The sequence below is a fragment of the Triturus cristatus genome, chromosome 2_1, assembly GCF_964204655.1.
Source record: "Triturus cristatus chromosome 2_1, aTriCri1.1, whole genome shotgun sequence".
NCBI classification, from domain to species: Eukaryota; Metazoa; Chordata; class Amphibia; order Caudata; family Salamandridae; genus Triturus; species Triturus cristatus.
The window spans coordinates 770302335-770326299 of NC_140581.1; the positions used below are offsets into that span (position 1 = coordinate 770302335).

Below are 23965 nucleotides of genomic sequence, written 5' to 3' on the forward strand. Positions count from 1 at the left end.
CTAGCCGAGGCCTACAAGTGTTAAATATACAGCAAACACTTATTTAAAGGTTCATTGCAGTTAGTGAAAGGAAGTAACTTGACCCTTCATTTTAGAAACACCTTCATTTTTAAAGACAGCCACTAGATATACATGCTTTGCTTCCCCTACACCCACTTTACAACCCCCCGCCGGCATCAATGCGGCCCTTGGTCACAACATAGACCAAACTTTGAGGCCCCCTGGAAAATATTTGGGAGTACCATTAGTTAGGTATGGCTATCTTTTCAACCACTGTTGTTACAAAGTAGGAGTGGAAAACTTGCTTGTAGTTGGCCCTGTTTCTTGCTCCATGTGCTTGGGCTTTTAAGAGTGGTGTGATCCATGCCTGTTTTGGTTCAGTTGGAATGCATCTGCAGTCACTGATAAAGGTCACCAGGACATTGAGCTGAAGTCTAGCTGTTGATACTGTGACTAACAACCTTATGCTTTGCTTATCAATAGTTCATTCAGAGGATTTGCATGCTTTGATGTATATTAAAGGTACATTTGGGGAACTTGTAATTTAGTGATAATTCTAGTGTTGTGGCTTATAATGTTTGTCCAAAGTATCTAGGTTTCATTTGTATGATGCTTGTGGAGTTTAGAGCATTATTCTGGTCGCGAGGGAACATTATCTATCTTCAATTTTTATAACGTATTTGGGTGAAATTGGCCAGTTCTTCCAGTTCTTCTTGACTGCGTGTGTAGTAGTGTTTTGGCTTCAAGCATCTCCGTGCAGAATTATTATATTGTGCCTGATTAGATATCTTTCATTAGTGTCTGAGTTTATTCCAGATGTGCCATAGTCAACTAATCCCTGTTTCTAGTGCCTTCAAGTCATAAATAAACCATTTATGGGAGTGCTCAGTATCTGTAATAAATTCCAGTTGTGCTAGCATGTTGGTAACTGCAGTTAGCATGTTGTGCCAGATTAGTGATTCTTCAGTGCTCATTGCATCCAACCGCGATGAAAGTATTGTAAGCATGGCATTAACATGTTTTTTTTGGTCATTTTCAGTACTTCCTAAATGTATATGTCCAGCAGGGCTGTGCTTTTGTGATGTGTGGAGGATACTTTTATATAGCATGTGGAAATTCATAATGACGTTGGACGTTTGTGATGATACAGTACACAGTGTATGGCCTTCACCTTGAACGTTTTCCCTAGATCTAATGATTTGATGTGATTAGTGAGGCAAAAGGATGTGCCTTGTCAATGTGTGTCTGTAAAAGATGACAACTGACAGAACTTGAAAGCGGAGTCTTAAAATATTACATGGGAAGAGATGTGCAGTGTGAAATCTCCATCATTGCAGATGACTCACTGTGTATGAGGTTGGCTGTGGTTGCCTGGCTGCTACTTGCTTCTCTGGGTGGTGGCCTCCCACACTTGAATGGTGTCACCACAGACCGATGATGGCAGCAAAGTCAGGGAATTCTTCCAATGTAAGTTGTGAGGGCAACCACGCTGCATTCACCGGTGGCTTGAGATGATCTCTGTACTTGCAGCACAGCACACTGCGTTGTATGGATGGCATAGAGCTGAACAGTGCCATATGTGCAACAATATAGTACTGTTCAGCTTCCTTTATGTGCGTGCAAACGTGTGGCTGTCTCAAGCTAATGCAGGCACCCTTGTGCCATGGTGCAAGGGTGCCTTCATTATGGGCTGGATTGTTTTGTGCAGGAAGGGTACCTTCTTGCACAGAAACAGTCCTTAGAGGCATATTCCTATTTCAATATGTGATGTTGAATGCAGCACTCATTGAAAGAGGAAGCAAGAAGAAGAAAAGACGAAATTTCTCCCTTTAACGCCTCTGTTGGGTCGGCTCAAAGCCAGGTTTCCAAGTCTTTGTAAATATATGGATGGATGCACAGGAACGCCCATGCTCCACCCATGTAACGAGTACCCAACGCAAAGTAACCCTAGGAAGAGCTAAGTCTGTCTTGTGTTACTTTGTATATACAAACTACGCAAAGCCACAAATCAACTTTGCCTGGCTTAGTGCATGCCGAAATAGATTTTGCATCAGGTTGCGCTACAAAAACTATGCAATTCCAATGCAAAATCTTAATAAATCTGGGCACGGCATCTCTAGGACTAGGAGACCAAATACGGTACAACCACATACTGCATGCAACTTCCCACACTGTTTGGTTTTATTCAGACCAAATAATCTAAAATAATATAAAATGTTCTTTTCTTGCTGTAAGTAGAATTTAGGGGTTAATTTATCATAGCTCACCCATTTACTCTCGCTCTACTAACTCACAGTTTATGTTTGACTACTTGTTACAAAAGTCACTGACAAACTGCATCTGTTTCCTCTCTTTGCCTAGCTTCTAGCAGTAACTCCTGTAACACACCATTTGTTAGAAATGTACACATCCGAAGGAGAAGATGAAAACAGGCCTGGCCTAGATTTCCTCGGCACGGCCCCTGTGATTGATGGACCTCAGAGGGTCATTAGTCTGAGAGCGATGGAAGCAATCAGAGTTGTCAAACCATTTCTCCAATGAATTATACTTGTCCACGGTTCCTTATTTGGGATTCTTGATAGGATGACCGCAGCTTGCCCATTATAATGGCTATAGCAATAGATATCCCGCGTTACCTTCATTTTATGTTCAGAATTGAGCTGTTTCATTTCTTCTTTAAAATATGTCTGACCTCAAAGGTGTATTTGTTAAATAAAGTGCGCATTATTTGAATTATGGACAGCAGTGCATATATTCAGAAGTAGATTAATGTGCTATTTTTTTTCAATGATAATGTTTTTTAGGTCCCGTGTAGAGACAGCGTTTCAATGGTTTGTTGTTAAAAGTTCATTTGTGGATCATACCAACTACTTACAGTGGACCTACAGCCAACCCATTGATTCCCATTGGCACACTTGTCATGTTCATTTGCCTGCTTCTAATTCAATGGCATTTACTCGTGTTTTGTTCTCGACTAACAGCGAGCATGTGCTGTTGCTGTGAGGGGTATTGCATCTAGTAAAGGGCTTGGAGTCCGCCCACTACTTACTTTTGGTTTGGTCCATCTTGGCTCTTCTTTGCTGCTTTTTAATAGGCCAGCACAGTCCATGCGTCAATTCCGTTCCTTCAAGTGGAGTATGGACGAAACACAGATTAATTAAACTTAATTAGTGGCAGTTTGCTGCTTCTTCTATGATTAAGATACTATTCCATCTCCCACTCCCTCTTGTGCCTGGTGCTTCTTTCCATTCGAGCGCAAACTCAACCTGAAGGTTTTGGAGTTCTTAATATGAGCTCTAATTATGTTACATTACTTTATGTTTTTTAATTTAGGCACGGGTACACATTAAACAACTTGCATCCATTTCTTTAGTTTTTTTGTTTGAGCACTAGGGGGCAGATTTACAAGCCCCTTGCCTTTCGCCACTTTTGTGTCACTTTCCCCATGTTAAAAGTGACACAAAAGTGGCGCAAGGGGCTCGTAAATCTGCCCCTAGGTGATTAGTCGATTTGCTCAGAATCACAGGATGTTGGGCTGATGCCGAGACTCTAACCTGGCTGCCTGTGCAATTTTACAGCTTTTGGTGCTTTGAACTGAATTCAGCCACCCGGCCTGTACTCTGTCATGGAATATGTCACTGCTTCCCAAGCTCCGATGCCATCATGGAAGTGACTGCTTGTCATGGAAGGCTGCATTGCCATTATGGGGTGTTTTGTAGAAATCCTTACATTATTCACATCTCTCAGTCGATTCTCAGTTCGAAAGGGCTTGCATACATAGAGGTAAACACCACCCATTTGAAATCTTATTAAACCGCAACCAGTGTGTTGGGTGACCATAAAATGTTTAAGGCTAACCTTTCCCTACCATTCATAATGTATCTCAGATCGTATGCAAATCAATATCCTTGTGCTCGAAATGTGCATTTTTTTTAATCAACATGGACAGTAGCTGTCTGTACTGTGTTTTAAACTGCCTTTGTACCACGTTAGTGCAACTCATTCTTTGCCTCTCTAAGCCCACTTAAGCCACTCCTCCACAGTGATGTTTGGGAGAGGGGGGGGGGAGGCAAGCCGACACCAGACCAATTTTGTGTGTGTGAAAAAGGCCGCTTTATTGAAACAGGTGCATATCACAATTTCATCCCCTTGGCAACTGCCTTCCAAAACTAAAACCTCACTAGACATGAATTTCCTGATCCCTTGTTCCTCCCCCCACCCCTACGATCCCCACATCAGATCCCCCCCACCAAATACAACATAACATTCCATAACGATAATATTACCCAATCCTACACAATCTAGCATTTCCAAATCCTAACCTCCCCTGACCCTAATCCCTACCTGCCTTTGTGCTACTGTAACTAACCAACCTCTAGTCTAAACTTATCCTACCTGTTTACCCTTTCCCTGCTCCTGCTCACAAACTACCAACATATAACAAAAAACTACAGCCAATCCCGGCCAACTGTCAACCACCCCGCCTGCACCAGTTCCAAGCGACAAATACACTATATGCAACCCCTATGTACCTGTTCCAACAAATGCTGCCAACAAAAAACCCAAAATCAAAAAATTAGAAAGCCGTACAAAAAGCCTCCCCCCAAGAAACCTAAAAAATGGGGAGGGAGGGCGGGGACAAAAAACCTAACTAGCACAGCGCTCCCAGCCACCAGGTCACCAAACCTAAAATAGTGGCTGGGAAAGCACGAAAACTGCCTAATTACCCCGTGGGCTACACTAACGACATTGGGCTACAATTGGGCTAGTCCCAATGTAGCCCAAAACTTACAAAATGGCCGCTCGCCGGCCAGTCCCCCCTTCCCAATCTGCCCGGGGGGCAGACCTCGCGGTGCTAGGCTGCCCCTCAAGCCCCTATTGGGAGAGAGGGGGGAGCAAGCCGACACAAGACCAATTTTCTGTGTGTGAAAAAGGCTGCTTTATTGGAACAGGTGCATATCACAATTTCATCCCCTTGGCAACTGCCTTCCAAAACTAAAACCTCACTAGACATGAATTTCCTGACCCCTTGTTCCTCCCCCCACCCCTACGATCCCCACATCAGATCCCCCCCACCAAATACAACATAACATTCCATAACGATAATATTACCCAATCCTACACAATCTAGCATTTCCAAATCCTAACCTCCCCTGACCCTAATCCCTACCTGTCTTTGTGCTACTGTAACTAACCAACCTCTGATCTAAACTTATCCTACCTGTTTACCCTTTCCCTGCTCACAAACTACCAACATATAACAAAAAACTACAGCCAATCCCGGCCAACTGTCAACCACCCCGCCTGCACCAGTTCCAAGCGACAAATACACTATATGCAACCCCTATGTACCTGTTCCAACAAATGCTGCCAACAAAAAACCCAAAATCAAAAAATTAGAAAGCCGTACAAAAAGCCTCCCCCCAAGAAACCTAAAAAATGGGGAGGGAGGGCGGGGACAAAAAACCTAACTAGCACAGCGCTCCCAGCCACCAGGTCACCAAACCTAAAATAGTGGCTGGGAAAGCACGAAAACTGCCTAATTACCCCGTGGGCTACACTAACGACATTGGGCTACAATTGGGCTAGTCCCAATGTAGCCCAAAACTTACAAAATGGCCGCTCGCCGGCCAGTCCCCCCTTCCCAATCTGCCCGGGGGGCAGACCTCGCGGTGCTAGGCTGCCCCTCAAGCCCCTATTGGGAGAGAGGGGGGAGCAAGCCGACACAAGACCAATTTTCTGTGTGTGAAAAAGGCTGCTTTATTGGAACAGGTGCATATCACAATTTCATCCCCTTGGCAACTGCCTTCCAAAACTAAAACCTCACTAGACATGAATTTCCTGACCCCTTGTTCCTCCCCCCACCCCTACGATCCCCACATCAGATCCCCCACCCCACAAAATACAACATAACAATCCATAACAGTAATATTACCCAATCCTACACAATCTAGCATTTCCAAATCCTAACCTCCCCTGACCCTAATCCCTACCTGTCTTTGTGCTACTGTAACTAACCAACCTCTGATCTAAACTTATCCTACCTGTTTACCCTTTCCCTGCTCACAAACTACCAACATATAACAAAAAACTACAGCCAATCCCGGCCAACTGTCAACCACCCCACCACCCAGAAAAAGGCGGGAGTGTAGGCGAAGACGCCGCCTCTCCCCTTTTTCTGCCCCCCCACCGCCAGGCAAACCCCCACCCCCCTTTCAACGCCTATGAACACCAAGCAATCTGGCCAACACTTCCCTCAATTCTAAAAGTAAAAGTCCATGCCCAAACGAGATAGATGGACCCCGTCCCCTCTGAAAAAATCCGGCGTGTCATACCTAATATCTTTATGCGCATTCCTGCAAATCCCCGACTTCCGACAAAATCTCACCATTTCCGTATTCAACTTACGCCTGGCCTTGTCAACCGCACCCGGGTTACCCGCCCCTCTCCACACCCTGCGAGGAACAAACTCTGTCCAGACAATGGAACAACCCGCCCACTGAGCTTTAATCAAAGCCAAGTCCCGCTTCATACCACGCAGAAGTGCCAGGCCCGTCTCCCTTACCATGTCGTTCTCCCCTAAATGAAGTACCAGCACATCCGGGCACCTACCAGCCACCAAAATTCCATTGAGAACCTGTAACAGCTCATTCCACCGCATACCACCCCTGCCACGCCAGTACACAGAAAATAGTTCTTTATTAAACCCCAAACTTTCCCCAAAATAGCTGGAGCGGGCCTGGAATTGCGCCCGCTTCACAAAAGAATGTCCGACAATGCAAATGGACATCTCCCTGGCGAGGGGACCCATCACCGAACCTGAAACGAGAAACATGAATGAACAGCAGGAAAAAGGAGCAACCGTGCTATAACCCCCCAGGTACGCTGCGCACATAACGTTGATAGCAGTCTGAAGACCACCTGCCCAACCTCATAATGTCCCCTCGCTCCCAGCCTCTAAAATGAGCTTCTGAAGCTGCACCATTCCGAAACGAATGCATCCCAAAATCTTTCCCTTCGATCCTCAGCCTACCCAGCGCTTTTCGCAGTACCGCTAAAAGCTGTGAAGCCTTGATACACCGACCGTCCCCATGCCCAAAGACCAAACCCCCCAAGTCCCCAGCAAAAGACCTCCACCTCAGCCCCCACTGATAAGGACAAACCTGCAAAGCCAACCCCTTTTGCAAAGAAACCCATTTTCCCCTTCCCCTCTGATCTGTCTTTGCCTTCCTCAGCCATATGTGAACCCTATCGGCACTAAAAGAAACCTCCTTCCAAGACAGCCCCTGCTACCCTTTTGCTTCCAAACAGCTCCGAGACCCAAAAGGCCACAAAAACCATCCAAGACATCAGTGTGGACAAAGCACAACCCAGGCAACACCCCAATCACCCCCCCAACAGCTCCCATGACAAAGGATTCCGCACCCGGGTTGCGTGTCCGCATTCATGTGCCCAACCCTCCAAAATGCGCGACCCAAGCTCCCCTGCGGAGGGGGCATAGCCTCACAATAATTTCCTGACAAAAGCAATCCCCGCCAGTTTGCCCGCTATCGTGACCCTTGTAAGACCCTTCTCAACCAAGTCCAAGATAAACTGAATAACATCCTCCTGTCTAGCCACCAAAGAGGTCCGCCGCCGTGCCCCAGAGCGCAAAAATTCCTCCCATGCTGCCCGATACGCTGCTTTCGTGAAGTGAGCCAGGGAACCTAGAACCAGTTGCAGCATTCTGGTCGGGGTCCTATCCGCGTCCTTGGAGAGCCCACGGAATCTCCCCCACTGCGAACGAGACAAAGCATCCGCAATGTCATTGTCCACACCTGGCACATGCACCGCGCGAAAAGCTATATCATGCTTCAAGCACCCCAACACAAAAACCCTCAACAACTTCAGGACCTGTTCATCTCGGGCCGACTGACAATTTACAATGTGCACCACCGCCATATTGTCAATTCTGAAGGTGATTTTCTTTTGCGCCAAGAGCTCCCCCCAAAGTGTGATTGCCACCACCAGAGGGAAAAACTCCAAGAAGGCTATGCTCCTGCCCCCTTCCAACCACTCCTCGGGCCAGTGCTCGGCACACCACCTCCCTTGCCAGTACAGACCAAAACCAGTACTCCCCGCCGCGTCTGAAAAATTCTGGACATCCCATAACATGTCCGCCTCCCTCATCAAAGGTATGCCGTTGAAATGTTGCAAGAAAAACTGCCACATCCTCAATTCCTCCTGCACCCCCGCTGACAGCCGTACATGATAATGTGGAGGCCTCTGCCCCGCAAGTGCCCTGCACAGTCACCTACAAAAAGTCCTCCCTACTCTGACCACCCGACAGGTGAACTTGAGGTGACCCAGCAGTACTTGAATGTCTTTAACCGTGACCTTCTGTTTTGCCAACATGGTTGCCAGCAGCTCCAACATTTGCTGCTTTTTGTCTGCTGGAAGGCGTGCCTCCATCAACCGTGAGTCCAATTCAATCCCCAAAAAGGACAGGGCCGTGCTGGGTCACATAGTCTTCTCTGGTGCCAACGACACGCCCAGTTCCCCCATGATCTCATTGAAACTGTCCAGAGCCCTCTGGCAGTCCGTGGAGCCTGAGGTGGCTACAAAAAAGAAGTCATCCAGGTAGTGCATAACTCCTTGGTGACCCGTCCGTTCCATAAACAACCATTGTAGGAACGTACTGAAACACTCAAAAAGCGCACATGACATAGAGCAGCCCATCGGCAATGCTTTGTCCATGTACCAGTGACCGCCAAATTTGATGCCCAAAAGATCCCAGTCATCAGGGTGAACAGGAAGCAGCCGGAAAGCCGACTTTATGTCGCACTTTACCATCATTGCTGTTGCGCCCGCGGTCACTACCAGTGACATGGCTTCGTCAACAGATGAATAGGATACTGTGGCCTCCCGTTCATTGATGAAATCGTTCACCGAACCTCCTTCAGGCCATGACAAATGTTGAATGAGGCGAAACTGACCCTGCTCTTTCTTAGGCAACACTCCAATGGGTGACACAATCAAATTTGGCAAAGGCCAGTCTTGAAAGGGACCCACCATGCGGCCCTCACGCACTTCCTTTTCGAGCTTGTCTTGCACTACCTGAGAGTGCTCCTTCGCCGATTTTAGATTGTCTGCCCACCTCCTCACCCTAGGTCCCTCGTACCCCAGACTGAAACCCTCCAGAAACCCCAGTCGCAACCGCTCGGCAGCCTCCCGCTCCAGATACCCCTGCAAGGCTGCCAACAAATTGTCAATGTTAACCGGAGTACGAGCCCTTGGGCCCAGGCCCCTTAGTCCCTCGCCCCCCTCCCAGCTGCTGCTGACCCCCTGCCTTAAACCCTCCTGGATGCCACTGCTGCGACCCCTGCAACTGACCTTGGCCGCCCCAACAATTGACCAGCGCGTGCCTTCCCCTGCACCCGGAGCAATCGTGCCGGAAACGGCAGTACTCCCGGGTGCACAACCCTTAGTTATAATCCCAGCAAGCCCTTTTCGCCCCCGGCTGTCCCCTGCCTGCTCCCCCCACCCCCCCCATGGGTGGGGCCTCCTCGAAAGGGCCGATACACAAGCGGGAGCCCGCTGGCCGAAAAAATGGTTTTCCCAGACCCAGCTAGACCCATCGTATGTTGCCACAAATCCGTATCAAGCTCTCCCCTTTTTGCCTCTGGGTCCCACGCCATGCGTGCCCGGAACTCCTCATCGTACTGCACCCAGGCGTAGCCACCCACCGTAATCTGAGCCTTCCTGATCACATCCATTTAAACATGGCCACCAACCTTTCGGGGAATTTTTCACAATACACGCTAGCGTAAATGAGAAACGCTGCCGTCCAATTCTCAATCGTCAACGGCACCTTTGGTCTGTTCACCAACTCGAATTCCTCCTCTTTCGAACCATCTTTTGCCCTCACCTCCCTATGGAGGAGTTTAAGCATCTTGACGTAGTCCCCTTTCCAAATCCGTTCCTTGGTGGACAACATTAGATGAGCACCCAAAGGCTTACTAACACCCATGTAGTCAACCGTTTGATTTTCACCTCCTTACTCTCCAATTTGGTCTCCCCCTCCCCCATCTGAATCCCCACCATCACCTTCTTGCCCGTCATGCCCCCAATGTCTATGGCCGTCTTACCTGACCCTTCAGCCGAACCCTTACCTGAGTCCTCTGTTCCTACCCCAACATCCACCACATAAGCACCCTTATTCAACCTACTCCCCATCCCCTCCTCCCTGTCAGCCCCCCCACGCCCACCGACACCATCACAGGATGCCCGCACGCTGACCATTTACCTGGCGCCAAGGACTCCGTCCGCCGTTCTACCCTGCATCCTGGCAGAGAGGCCGAGCTCCCCTCCCATCGCGATGTCCGACCCGTGGGCAGCGCATGGCGTCATTACACCTGAAAAATAGTAGACCCAACATTACTCAGCCCCCCTCTCCCTCCACGTCCACATCTCACACCTCTCCCTCTTCCATACTATCCTCCTCATAATCCAGCTCCTCCTGCCTAACGCCCCCAGCTCTCCCCGCTGGTGGCGCAGAATGCACCCTTTGAGACAAACAAAAATCGCCTTCTGCGTCGCTCCGTCGTCCGCGTTGCCCCCAGGACGTTGCATACCCGTGGGTGTTGGGGCTGGCGAGCCCGTCCGGGGCCTACTTATGCCAGCCACGCCGGCGTCCCCCGCCGGTACTGGGTACGCCACCCGAGGCTACACCCTCCCTTCTCCTTGGTGCCAATGGGCCGCTCCCAGCCCTACCAAGTCTGGCATCCAGCGATTCTCTGGTAGTCGCTCCACCGCCTGCAACAAAAAAGGATGGTCTGGTGTGCTGGGCCTACCTCTCTTCTCTCTCCCATCCCAACCCCTCTTACTTGCATCCCCCAAAGTGCTCGCCACCGATGCCCGCCCTACCGCGCCTAAGTCTACTACCTCCTCTGCGTCCACCACATCCCCCTCCCCATTACTCCACTCCAAACTCCCTGCCCCAGAACCCCCCTGCCAGCTCGGCCCAGCCCCCTCCTCCTCTAGGTCGCCTCCTGCCAACCGCGCCAAAAAGTCTTCAACCCCCCTCCTGAAACCTCTGGCCCTATCCCCAAGAGAAACCCGTCCTTCTCCACTGACTCCGGTGCCCCAGAAACACCCTCCGCCCAAGATGAAAAGATGTCCAAACCCGCCCAATCGCGTTCGCTCCTGTCCGAATCTATGAGCAGAGGAGAATCCCCTCTGTCTGCCTCACCCCCTACCCCCCCAGAGACCTCCCCAGGCCTGCCTGCCCCCTTGCCCCCACAACTCCTCCAAATTGGGCCTGCGCCCCTAGCCCAGACACCCAACCCTCTCTCCCAGCCGCTACAGAAGCCTGTTGTCCCCCCCACTTGCCGCCAACTGTGTCTCTTCAACCACCTGGCTCCCTGCACCCTCCCTGGCCTCCAAGTCAAATCTCTGACCTGCTGCCCTGGCCGGGGCCGCTCTTCTAACATACGAGCGGCCCCTCTCAGCTTGCGATCTCGGAGGGGAGCCATGTGACGTGCTCTCCCTCCGATCTTGATTTTGGGCCACAGTTTTTAATGCCGTGCCATTATCCCCCCCCCCCCTCCCCGCCTCCCCAATGCACTCCGGGCAGCGCGCTCATTCAGCATGCTGCCCCGCTGCCTCATCGCCGTACGTTGCAACGGGGCCACTCCACTGTACGATTTTCCCCCCTCTGGGGCCGCTCCTCTGGCATACGAGCGGCCCCCAGCAACATGCAGGTCTGGTGGGGAGACTCGAGACGCGCTCCCCCGCCGAACCACCTTGCCCTCAGCCCCGCCGCCAGATCGCGCCTACCCTCGTGCCTCCCGCGACCCCACCCGACACCGCCCCAACATTCGGGGCCGCACTCCTAACATCCGCGTGGCCCCCACAGCTCACCTTCGATTTCACAACCTTCCGGGGGGGAAGAGCAGGTCGCGACGGCGCCTGCCACCCCGGCCGATGCACGCTTTACCGGGCACGGGGGCACGGCAACCGCGGGGATCAAAAGATCCACCCGCCCCGCCTCGCGGAGAAGCCGCATCGCCTCAAGAACTCTGTAATCGCCGCCAGCCATGACAACAGCTCGCAAGACAAAGCCTCAAAACACCAACAGAACCTCATGAGGCCTGACAAAAAACCTACTAGCACAGCGCTCCCAGCCACCAGGTCACCAAACCTAAAATGGTGGCTGGGAAAGCGCAAAAACTGCCTAAATACCCCTTGGGCTACTCTAACGACATTGGGCTACAGTGGGGCTAGTCCCAATGTATCCCAAAACTTCCAAAATGGCCGCTCGCCAGCCAGTCCTCCCCTTCCCAATCTGCCCGGGGGGCAGACCTCGCCATGCTCGGCTGCCCCCAAAGCCCCCATTCTGCCACGATACCGGCACCAGCCAAAACTCAAAGGAGCATGGGGCTAAATGCTTCGAAAGGAGTACCTGTGTCTACATTTTCTCTCAAGATGCATCTAACCAATTGCTAAAATGTTTAGGTACTGACTTACAGATGAAGTCCCTTAATGTAAGCGGTTGTATTTCGATTTACTGTACTTTAGGCGACATACCCCACCACAGGAAACTCTAGAAGGCAACAATGAGCGCAAATTCAGCATCATAACTATGTGAAATTGGGATACATTCATAATCAGCGATACACCACCGGTGACTTGCTAAAAGTGAATGTTAATTTCCATCAAGTTCACAGAACTCTTAAACATCGGAATTATGTAATAAAAGAAAACCAGATTATGCTGCATGGTTGACTAAATTATGCCAAAAGGAAAGCCAGGTTTTACAACATAACATGCCACAAAAGGCAAATTATTTTGCACATTCTGTGGCCCTAGAATTAATCTAACATTTTAAGACACTAATACAAAAGCGAACGCAATCATAAAAACATTTTTAAGTAGTGAAGAAAAACTATAAATGCTGGGCAGATCCTATTTAAAATGTTATTAAACAACAATTATTGTTTTCTTATAACGAAGAACAGAGGCAGCATTTTATTAACACCGGGATTTCTACCTACCAATGGGAATACTTTGTGTTAAATATGGGCAGTATCCTACTCAGCAGAATACACACATTCATATACACACTTTTTCTTGTTCCATACATCTAAGTTATGTTTTGAAGCTTGACTTGAGGGCCTTTAGAAACGCTTCTCTCCCGAAAGAAAAAACCTCGCAGAAAGATTCAGTACATTTCATATTTATTATGCAACTCTCACTGGGAGATACTTTAGAATTTAAGTCATTAGGCTGGGACTCTTCTAAACTCAAGAGTGCCATTTGAAATAACTAATGGTTTTAGAACAGTGCCTGCAGTGTAAATAAGGTAGTGCATGAACAGTGTAAGAAAACAGTTAATTGTAAAGAAAATCATTCTTTTTACTGTCAATTATCTTGAAACATGGATTGTTTTTAGGTCAACGCCTACCGGACAGCACAGCTGTCTGATTTGCTAACAAAATCTTGGGGACAATCAGAAAGCCATAGCATTCTATGTCACTGCACTCTACCGCACTCTGTTCTACTCTGCACCAGAGTACTCTACGCCACTGCTCTCTGCACCACTCTAATGTTCACCACTCTACACCACTGCACTCTACCTCAATGCACTCTACATCACTGCACTCTGTGACACTCTATTCTGCTGGACAGCACACTATGTCAATGCACTCTACTCTGCACTACTTAGCTCTAAGCTAATACACTCTATGCCACTACACTCTACATCACTCTAATCTACGCTGCAACAGTGCACTCTACACCTCTCAACTCTACCCTGTACCAATTCACTCTGCAGCACTCTGCGCCATTCTACCCCACTCTGCGCCATGGCACTCTATGACGTGGCACTGCATTTTATGCCATTGCACTCTTTGCCACCATATGTTTGTTCAATCTACGCCAAAGCACTCTATACCACTTTACTCAGAACTAATGCAATCTATGCCAAGGCACTCTACCCCAGTCTACTCTGTACTTACACCACATCACTCAACGCCACTCTACTCAACTCTGGGACACAACTCTTCATGATACTCCACTCTGTCATTCTACTCTACTTTATGCCACCCTACGACGTTCTACGCAACTTCCTCTATGCCACTTCATCCCACTTTACTCCACTCTATTTTAAGACACATTACACTACTCCAATCGTCCACTCCACGAAACTCCACTCTATGTAATTCCACTCTACAACAATTTACTCCACTCTATGCCATTTCACTCTACTACACTACTACTCTCTATGCAACTCCATGAAAATCTACTTCGATGTACGCCGTTCTACTCCAGTCTGCGCAACACCCTCTATGTCATTCCACTCTGTAGCTACACCCTTGCACTATGACACTATCCTCCACTCTACACCCTTTCACTCTGTGGCACTCTCCTCCCTCTGTGACAATCCAAAATTACATCACTCCATGCCACCCCACACCACTCCATAACACTCCCCAAAACTCCACTTTACAACACTCCATGCTTCTCTCCTTTACACCACAAACTTTTAGTCATGCTAACAGCAGCCATGCTGGTGTACAACATGATATCATATCAGCAAAGACAATATCTCATGCATAGACAAGACCTTTTGGCTTTGCCAATGTTTGTTTTTTGTCCTTCTGATGGAGCATAGCCTCTTTACCATCCTTTGAATGGATGACCTCTCACCTGCCAATGCTCACATTCAGGGAGCTACTTTTTTCTTTTTCACTCAGTACTCTATGAGCGTGCACGTTTTCTATCTCCATTTCTCACGTGCTGCTGCCTCTCAAATGTGTCCCCCCTAAATATTCAGTGTTGCTTCCATGCTCCATCTCGTTAACTGCTCCCCAAAACAAACCCGTTTTATATTTTTGGGAGATCCCAGCAGCTGCTATTGGCTGCCAGGCCTCTTCTTTTTTCAAATGTGCTTGTGCACAAGTTTACAATTCTTTTTTTATTTTCTGCTCCAAGATTGGTGTCTGTCATCTTGGAATGGTAAATGAAAATATAAGGAAAATTGCATCGTGGTGTTTTCTGTTCCTGCTTGGTGATGTCTTTGCATATACATCATTGCAAGCACGCATTCAACTCTATTTTTTCTCTTTTTTACCCCCAGATGATGCACAGCATCTGCAAAAAGCTTTTTGCAGATGCTGACTACAATTTGGCAGATAGATAGCATTGGCAAAGCCAAGGGGCTGAGAAGGCAAGCCCCATTGGCTTTCTAAATCTTGCTGTTAAATTGAAGGGCAAAATGAATACTCAACTTTGGAAGAGCTTCAATGGCACCTTCCAGGCTGTTTCTATACTTAGGTAGTTTCTAGTGGTGCTCCCCCTGCCCCACACACTGGGGGGGATATTCTCAAGAACGTGTGATAATTATCGCAAAATTAGCTTAACGTGACTTTGCACATAGCAGTCTATCGCGGGAAAATAATGTAGTGTTAACGTTGTATTCTCAACACTGCAGTACCATGCGATAGTCTCACGCTAACGAGTCAAATGACCGTGATAAAATTACCGTGATGGCAAAAAAACATGAAACACAAACGCGAAAAAAGTTGTGATGTGGCCAACCACGATAAAAAAAATCAGAGATAACCAGCTACAGGCCTGCAATTCCCAAGCGTCCTGCGGGAAAATGCTCTATAAAAGCACCGAAAAACACAAACAAAATATTTTAAACTGTGTAGCACCATGGAGGAAGCCAGAGCAAGTACTGAGGACGACCAGAACCCCACAAGACCCCAGGACGACCAGCCTGGGACATTGGGTCATGGAAGGGCAAGGAGAAGAAGACGAGGAAGACGAGGTTCAGTCCGCAGGAAAACAGGATCATCATCACGGAGGTGATAGAACACCACCAACATCTGTTCGTCACCTCCAACGTGTCATTGGCAAATAATAATGCAATATGACACTCCATCCTGGACAAGGTGAATGCAGTCGGAGTGAGGAGGAGGACTATTGGAGAGGTCAAGAGGCGCTGGAATGATGCGAAGCGCAAAACCAAGAAGAAACTCGCTGACAACCATCAGGCAGCAATGCAGCCTGGAGGTGGCAGTCCAGCGGAACACCAGGAGCTGAATGAGATGGAGGAAATGGTGTCCACAGTCATCAGTGGGGAGACAGTGGCAGGATTTGGGGGCCCGGACACTGCTCGACATGACCTGATACAACTGCACCAGGGTGAGTACCGAACAGAGACTGGGGGAAGGGGGGAGATGGGCACAATGGCACACATGCACAATTAAGTAAAGCACACTGCACACCCACAATGACTCTGGATCATGTCCCTGATCCCCTTGGCACACTGCAGCACACATACAAACAGCAAGTAGGGTCCCGTCCACTATGGGCACAAAGGGGTCCCTCCCCACACCACACCAATCTCACAACCAACCCATGCACACGTGTTAAAACCAGCAAAGCTGCACGTCTGTGAGCCACACTGACAATACAAGTGACACTGCATGACGAATAGCATGGCTGCAGTCCAATTATCATGACATGGTGCACGCCACGACACTGGTGGGACACATCCAGAAAGGAGCAGGTCACACTCTGACACATCCATGTGCACAAACAACCCCTGACGTCAACAACAAATCTGCGGATAAACCATGCCCAAGAGTCCAAAATCCGAACAAGAGCCAAAATTAGCCAAGTCTGCAACATCTCAGCACTGTAGAAGCACAGAAGTCAAAGGCACACCGCCTCAAAGGGGTAAGGGGCAGCAAAATCACAGCTGCAGGGGCGACTCTCCCACAATGCAGCACACACACATAGCAATAACAGCACATCAACATTGATGACAATGTGGTACAAAGTGCAACACTTACACTACAGAACAGAGACACAACTGGTTCCACTTATGCGTAGAAACTGGCCAATCACATCTGGCAAAGCAGGAAACTGTGAGATGAGAATGTACGTGTACAACCTCACATCCGTGATGTAGTTCAAATGTCCACTGTCCCGCATCAAATAGTCAGCTCTTCCCAAACTGTCACAATGTGCATTGTCATGCAGTCTGTATGTAAACTTGAACAATGCGTCAACATTCATCTCAACACAATGTTAAAATGCCTTTCCCTTCATGTTGCAGAGGGACAATCAACACCTCCTGCAGAGCATACCAGACAACTCATCAGTGATGATGAAGAGGACCTCCACACCTTCAATACCGACGCCCTACAACAGCTCATAGACAGCTACGGCAAACCACCTCCAGGAACAGGGAAGCCCAGCTGCATCAGGGAGATCCCACCGCCTGCACAGACTACACAGCAGGAAGCACCCACCACCACGGCTGACCCCCAGCACCTCAACGAAGAACACATCGCATTCTAAGGCCAGGTGTTAGACTGCCAGAAGGAGGTGGCTGTACAGGTGCAGGTGGAGTTCGACCACATGGCAGCCAAACTAGATCACATACGTGGGTGTCTAAGTCACATCAGGGACCACTTACCCTCCCTAATGGACACCCACAGTTCGCTCCATGATGTCCAACAATCCATGCCGACACCGCTGGAGTCATGCCTCTGAGAGGAGAACTGTCTAGTCAGAGTGGCCTCAGCGATGTCAGCCGAGAGTTGGCACAGATGCTGAGGATAATGGAGAATATGGAGTGGATGCATGCGGAAAGAATGACTGCCACGGATGCACACCAGCAAAATGTTGTTGGTGTCTTCCATGCCCTGCAGATCCTCATCATCTCCTTGCTGCCACTAAGGCAGTCGCTGATGAATGTTGCTCGTACTTCCACACACACATCTCCGACCCCTGATGTGTCAGTGGCACACAGTGTTGCAGACCACACATCAGCACCCACATGTCAGACAGATGACATAGAGGACGAAGATGCGGGTGATTCCACCTGTGAATTAAGAAGGAGCCAGTAGCAATCTTCTCTGCCATATGCCCTGTTTCAGCTTGGTTCCGCCCTCTGCATCATGCCCTGTAACAATCCCTCCCACTGTCCCCCGAAACACTCTGCATCACTCACCTTGGACCTCGACATGGACTGCCATAATTTGTTTGCTTAACAATGACACAGCAATCAGACTGCGGACTGTACTCTTCCTCTTCCGATGTACTTGTCAATCCCTAAATGACTCCGGCTGGCCCGCCACTGGGCTACAATGTAATGTGGCGTCTGCATGGCCATGTACTGCTCCAGCTCCGACACTCCACCGAATGTGAATAAATCATTCAAATTCACACAGATGTGTCATGTCCATAATCGATCAAGTATGAAAGTATGGATGAATGTAAGGACATTGATTGCACAAAAAGGTACATCCTGGGAAATTAAAGCAATGCGCATGTGTGACCGTGACACACATAGGCAGTGAGATGACTGGGAATGTGTGCACTAGCTGTGGCCTCATTGCTCTGAAACAACAATTGTGCAATTTCACAACTTTGCCCCACGCAATGTTAGAAATAGGGCTGTGTATGAAATGTCAAAGTCATTGGCAGGCCTTAAGTAGTGTCCCCCATCACATTTGACAACAGAACATCTCTTTGCATACCTACTCGCACTCAACTGGGTGGACACAGCCTGTAGTGATGGATCACATTGATCCACATGGCAAGAAGTTGGGCACCATACTCACATTGCTGAAGACACGTAAGAGCACAGGTCTATCAGCAACTATCCCAACCACAATGCCTGGTTCACAGAGGTGGAGCTGGCAATATTGCCTGCTCATAGCGCTACCTGGCAGACGCTGCTATTATTTTAACCGCCCTCGTTCTGTCGTTTATTTTAATTATTATTTGACTCACTTTGACCCTGTTTTTAATCAGTTTACAACTGCGCAAAATAGTTTATTGTTGCCCCTACCTGTGCTCCTACTCCCAGACCGCATCCTTGCACATTAAAATTTGGCTGCTTTCACCACCATTTCGGCGGCCCGGTCCCCGCGCTCTGTTTGTCTGGGACGCCATCTTGGGTTGGGATGGGAAGCACTCTGCAGCCATTCGCTGGCACCGTCACGTGATCGGGCTAGAGGCTGCATCATAGCGCATATTTAAGGTGGGTGCGAGAGCATTTCGCTCCTAATATTGCCTGCTCATAGCGCTACCTGGCAGACGCTGCTATTATTTTAACCGCCCTCGTTCTGTCGTTTATTTTAATTATTATTTGACTCACTTTGACCCTGTTTTTAATCAGTTTACAACTGCACAAAATAGTTTATTGTTGCCCCTACCTGTGCTCCTACTCCCGGACCGCATCTTTGCACATTAAAATTTGGCTGCTTTCACCGCCATTTCGGTGGCCCGGTCCCCGCGCTCTGTTTGTCTGGGACGCCATCTTGGGTTGGGGTGGGAAGCACTCTGCAGCCATTCGCTGGCACCGTCACGTGATCGGGCTAGAGGCTGCATCATAGCGCATATTTAAGTTGGGTGCGAGAGCATTTCGCTCCTAATATTGCCTGCTCATAGCGCTACCTGGCAGACGCTGCTATTATTTTAACCGCCCTCGTTCTGTCGTTTATTTTAATTATTATTTGACTCACTTTGACCCTGTTTTTAATCAGTTTACAACTGCGCAAAATAGTTTATTGTTGCCCCTACCTGTGCTCCTACTCCCGGACCGCATCCCTGCACATTAAAATTTGGCTGCTTTCACCGCCATTTCGGCGGCCCGGTCCCCGCGCTCTGTTTGTCTGGGACGCCATCTTGGGTTGGGGTGGGAAGCACTCTGCAGCCATTCGCTGGCACCGTCACGTGATCGGGCTAGAACGCTACTTTATTGGTTGGTCATGACGCGCAGCGTGTACGCGCATCGGGGACGCCATAGTGACGCCGGAGTCACGCCAGAGTCCAGCCCGTCTGCGCCCGTCCGCGCTGAGGACGCGCTGGGCGGCTGGACTCTGGATTCGAACGGGGTTGAGGCTTCCTCACGGAGATATACGCATCAGGAGATGCTGCGCCTGAAACCTCGCTATATGAGATGTTCACACATCTTTGAACCTGACGATTTTCTTCGCCCTTTACTATGCGATTGTCAGTATACGTGTTCACTGGGCAACCTCGCCTCCTTCCCCTTCCACCCCCCTTGTAATCCCCCTGTCGTTAATAGCCCTAGGACAGTGGGAGTAGATGGCATATTGATCAATAGTCGCTCTTTGGTCAAAAATAAAATAATGTTCAGAGAGATGGTTTTGGATAGAAAGCCGGCATTAGTATTTATTACTGAAACCTGGGCTAAAGATTCATCTGGCCCCGATCTGATTGAAGCGGTCCCGGAAGGATACTGCCTGGCCAGATTAGATAGACAGGGACGAATGGGAGGGGGGATAGCCATTCTTTATCAGGATCACTTGCAATGCCACACAGTGCCTGTACCTGATCTTCTGGATGGTGTTCAGGCTTTCTTTTTTGTGATAAAGGAAGGGCGCTGCCCCCTTTTCAATGGAATATTATTGTATCGACCTCCTGGCCCCAGGGCCAACTTTTTGTGTAATCTCCTGCACTATTTGGAGCCCTACTTTGGTCGAGAAAATTTTTCCATTCTTGGGGACTTTAACTACCACTTAGAAAGGCATGATCTAACAGATACTTCCTGTCTTATTGATGCCCTGGCGTCGTGTGGACTCACGCAGCGAGTCCGCGGGGCTACCCATCATGCAGGCCATATTCTAGATGGTATTTTCTCCAACGACCATCGTTTGATCGTTAAGGATCCGGTACATCTGTCCTGGTCCGATCATCTTGCGGTCCCATTCTTGTTGGAATGCCCTCAGAATGAGGGTAGCAAATCGGGGAAACACACCATGGGGACTGGCAGAAACTTCAGAAACATCAGGTCTGATTCCCTTATTCCCTGGGCTGGTAGTCTCTCCACCGCGGGCTTGGATTGTGTTCAGACTGCGGTTGGGCATTTTGGACGGGTTATTACGGAGGACTTGAACGAACTGGCCCCATTACAGACTCGTCGTCGAGCCAGGAAGAGACCTTCTGCCCCATGGTACTCAGAATCCCTTAGACTCCTTAGGCAAGAAGTTAGGAGGATGGAGAGGCTTTGGCATGCTAGCTGGGATCTTAAGAATAAGGAAGCTCATAGGCTCCTGGTCAGGAAATATAAGGCTGAGATAGCGGAGGCCAAACAAAACTATTTCGTGGCCATGACAACTTCCCTTTCCTCGCCGAAGGAGCTTTTCAGGATCGTTGACTCTTTGGTCAACCTACAAACATCTGATCCAGTCATCCCCTCGCAAGATTTGTGCGATAAAATTGCTTCCTTTTTTCATACAAAAATACAAGATATCCATCTAGCTCTTGAGTTACAAAAAGCTTCGATCAGTGGGCCCTCTGGATTGGCTGAGGGGGACAGGATTACATCTGACATCTCCCCTTTGAGTACTTTCGACTCCTTCCCCCCGCTGGTCTTACAAGATCTGGAGACTCTGCTCGATAAAACCAACTCTGGCTCCCCTCTAGACATCTGCCCTCTGAAGATCATTAAGCAGTGTAGGGAATCTCTCTTACCACCTCTACTAGAAATTATGAATCGATGTATGAGAGAGGGTATCTTCCCCTTGGAGTGGAAGAGTGCAGTAGTTAAACCTCTGCTAAAGAAAGCTTCCCTTGATCCGGAGGTCCTAAAAAACTTCCGTCTGATCTCCCTGCTCCCAGCCCCTGCGAAGATGCTTGAGGCACATCTCAACAAGCATCTCGCTGCCTTTGTGGAAGGCTCGGGCTGCTTGGACTTCTCCCAGCACGGATTCAGGACGGAACACAGTACTGAGTCGGCCCTCACTATTGTGCTTGATAAAATCCGCACCAGAGTAGATGGGGGCCAGACCACCCTCCTGGTCCTGTTGGATCTAACCGCGGCCTTCGACACCCTCTCCCCCTCAACACTTATACACCGTTTGAGGGAGGTGGGGGTGAAAGACGCAGCCTTAGATCTGATGACCTCCTTCCTAAATGGAAGGGAACAAAGAGTCAAGCTGGGAGAGTTCTTATCTCCATCCCGATCGGTGCTGTGTGGGGTCCCGCAGGGGTCGGCTCTTAGTCCGACCCTATTCAACATCTATGTGACCCCACTGGCCAGATTAATCAGAACTTTCGGGATGGAGGTAGTCTCTTATGCAGATGATACCCAGATCCTCGTCTCTCTCTCCCATTCAGACGTACCAACTGCCTCCAATTTTAGATCTTGTATGGAGGCAGTTGGTCAGTGGATGGTTCAAAATTCGCTTAAGCTGAATGGGGAGAAGACTGAGGTGATGGTGTTTGGAGGGAATCAGAACACTTGGTCAGCCAGCTGGTGGCCTGATTCGCTGGGAGTATGCCCTTCCCCCACGATATCTGCCAGAAATCTGGGGGTGATGATAGATCCTGCCCTTAATATGGGCGGACAGGTTAGCAGAACCATCTCTACCTGCTGGGGCTTAATTTACACCCTACGAAGAATCAGGAAGTATCTTTCCCTACAGTCCAGAAAGCAAGTAGCGGTCGCCCTTATCGGCTCACGACTGGACTACTGTAATGCGCTGTATGCAGGGCTGAATAGAGGCCTGCTGCAGCGCTTGCAGGTAGTCCAGAATGCCGCCGCCAGATTTGTTCAGGATGTCCCTAGACGCTCCTCGGCCACTCTGGCTAGGAGAACACTGCACTGGCTACCGGTTGAATACCGAATAAGGTTTAAAGTCTTATGTATGACTTACAGAGCCATTGCAAGGAATAATGATATGGGAGTTGGTTCTATCATCTCTCCTTATACTCCTGGAAGGTACTTGCGTTCCTCCAGGAAATTGCTCCTCACAGTCCCCCCGTATACGAAAAGCCAAGTGGGGTGGTAGGGCTTTCTCTACTCTGGCTCCTAAATGGTGGAATGATTTGTCTTTGGATCTCAGGTCATTGCCCTCCTTACAGAGATTCCGAAGTGCCCTTAAAACTTGCCTCTTCCTGCAAGCCTATGTGTAAGGTGATATACTGATATTTTTACCTCCTTAATAGGCGCCTTGATACCTGCGGGTTATTGTTTTGCGCAATATAAATTTTCTTCAATTCAATTCAATTCAATAGGGACTCACCCCTAAGTGAGATGTGTCAGTCAGTCCCTCACTGTGTACGGACAATGCTCATTGAGGCACACAATTTGTCATTCCAATCAACACTCATCACAGTTGAACACTAGTGAAGTTACGTAGACTTAATTAGCATGTGCGTGTCAGTACGGGCAAGACAAGGGCCACAACATGCAGACCAATGCATCAGACACTAACGGCAGAATTTGGTCACGGTACAGTTCCACGTGACAGACGTTGTGCATGTGCCCGGGATGTTCTGCCATTGCGTTGGTGGCTCTCGTAGAACCGGCACTCTTCCGACCTGCAGCAGTTATGTGGATGATATGCCACAGCTCGGAGCAATGAGTAGTATGTGTGTGCAACGTTTGGACGTATGGGTTGTTGTGTACGTAAGTGTCAAGGGCATTACATGCAAGAGTACCCCGATCAAGGACTTCTGTGTGTAGGGTGTGTATACGTTAGTCTTTCATTAGCGCTGTGCGTAGTGTTGGAGTCGTCGTCATCTGCTATGGTATCGCAGCATGCAAGACCAAGGTCAGAGGTGCAGATGTCCTTCCGCCTTATGTAATGAGACAATGGTGCTTTCATCCCTAATGTTAGTCTGACTACTGCTTGCATTCTGGAAATGTGATGTGGCTTTCGCAATGCAATTGAGGCTAGGCCTAAGGCTTATGGTGCACCAATAGCGATACACACACCACAGTTGGCATGTAGGAGCCAAGAGCCCGAGCGGTCTTGCACTCCCTGTACAATCCCTTTGTGCGCGGCCACCCTCCGGGTGCATGCAACATTGCAACATTGTCGATTGCGGGCCGTGTGGCACCGACACTGAGACAGAGACACACGCATCAGTTGGTTTCCTGTCCAGCCCAGAAATGAACCATGCCCGGAGCCCAGGGTAATTATTCACG

The 23965-nt window shown here is 49.0% G+C and overlaps 1 long non-coding RNA gene across 1 annotated transcript in view; it reads left to right on the top strand.

Annotated features, from left to right (window-relative positions):
• The window catches only part of LOC146865858 (uncharacterized), a 63864-nt gene extending 45640 nt beyond the window's left edge, over positions 1 to 18224 (top strand). The window contains exon 3 of the long non-coding RNA XR_014976708.1: positions 17111 to 18224. This is a non-coding gene — a long non-coding RNA (uncharacterized LOC146865858). The remainder of the gene's footprint in view (positions 1 to 17110) is intronic.
• The last annotated feature ends 5741 nt before the right edge of the window (positions 18225 to 23965 follow it).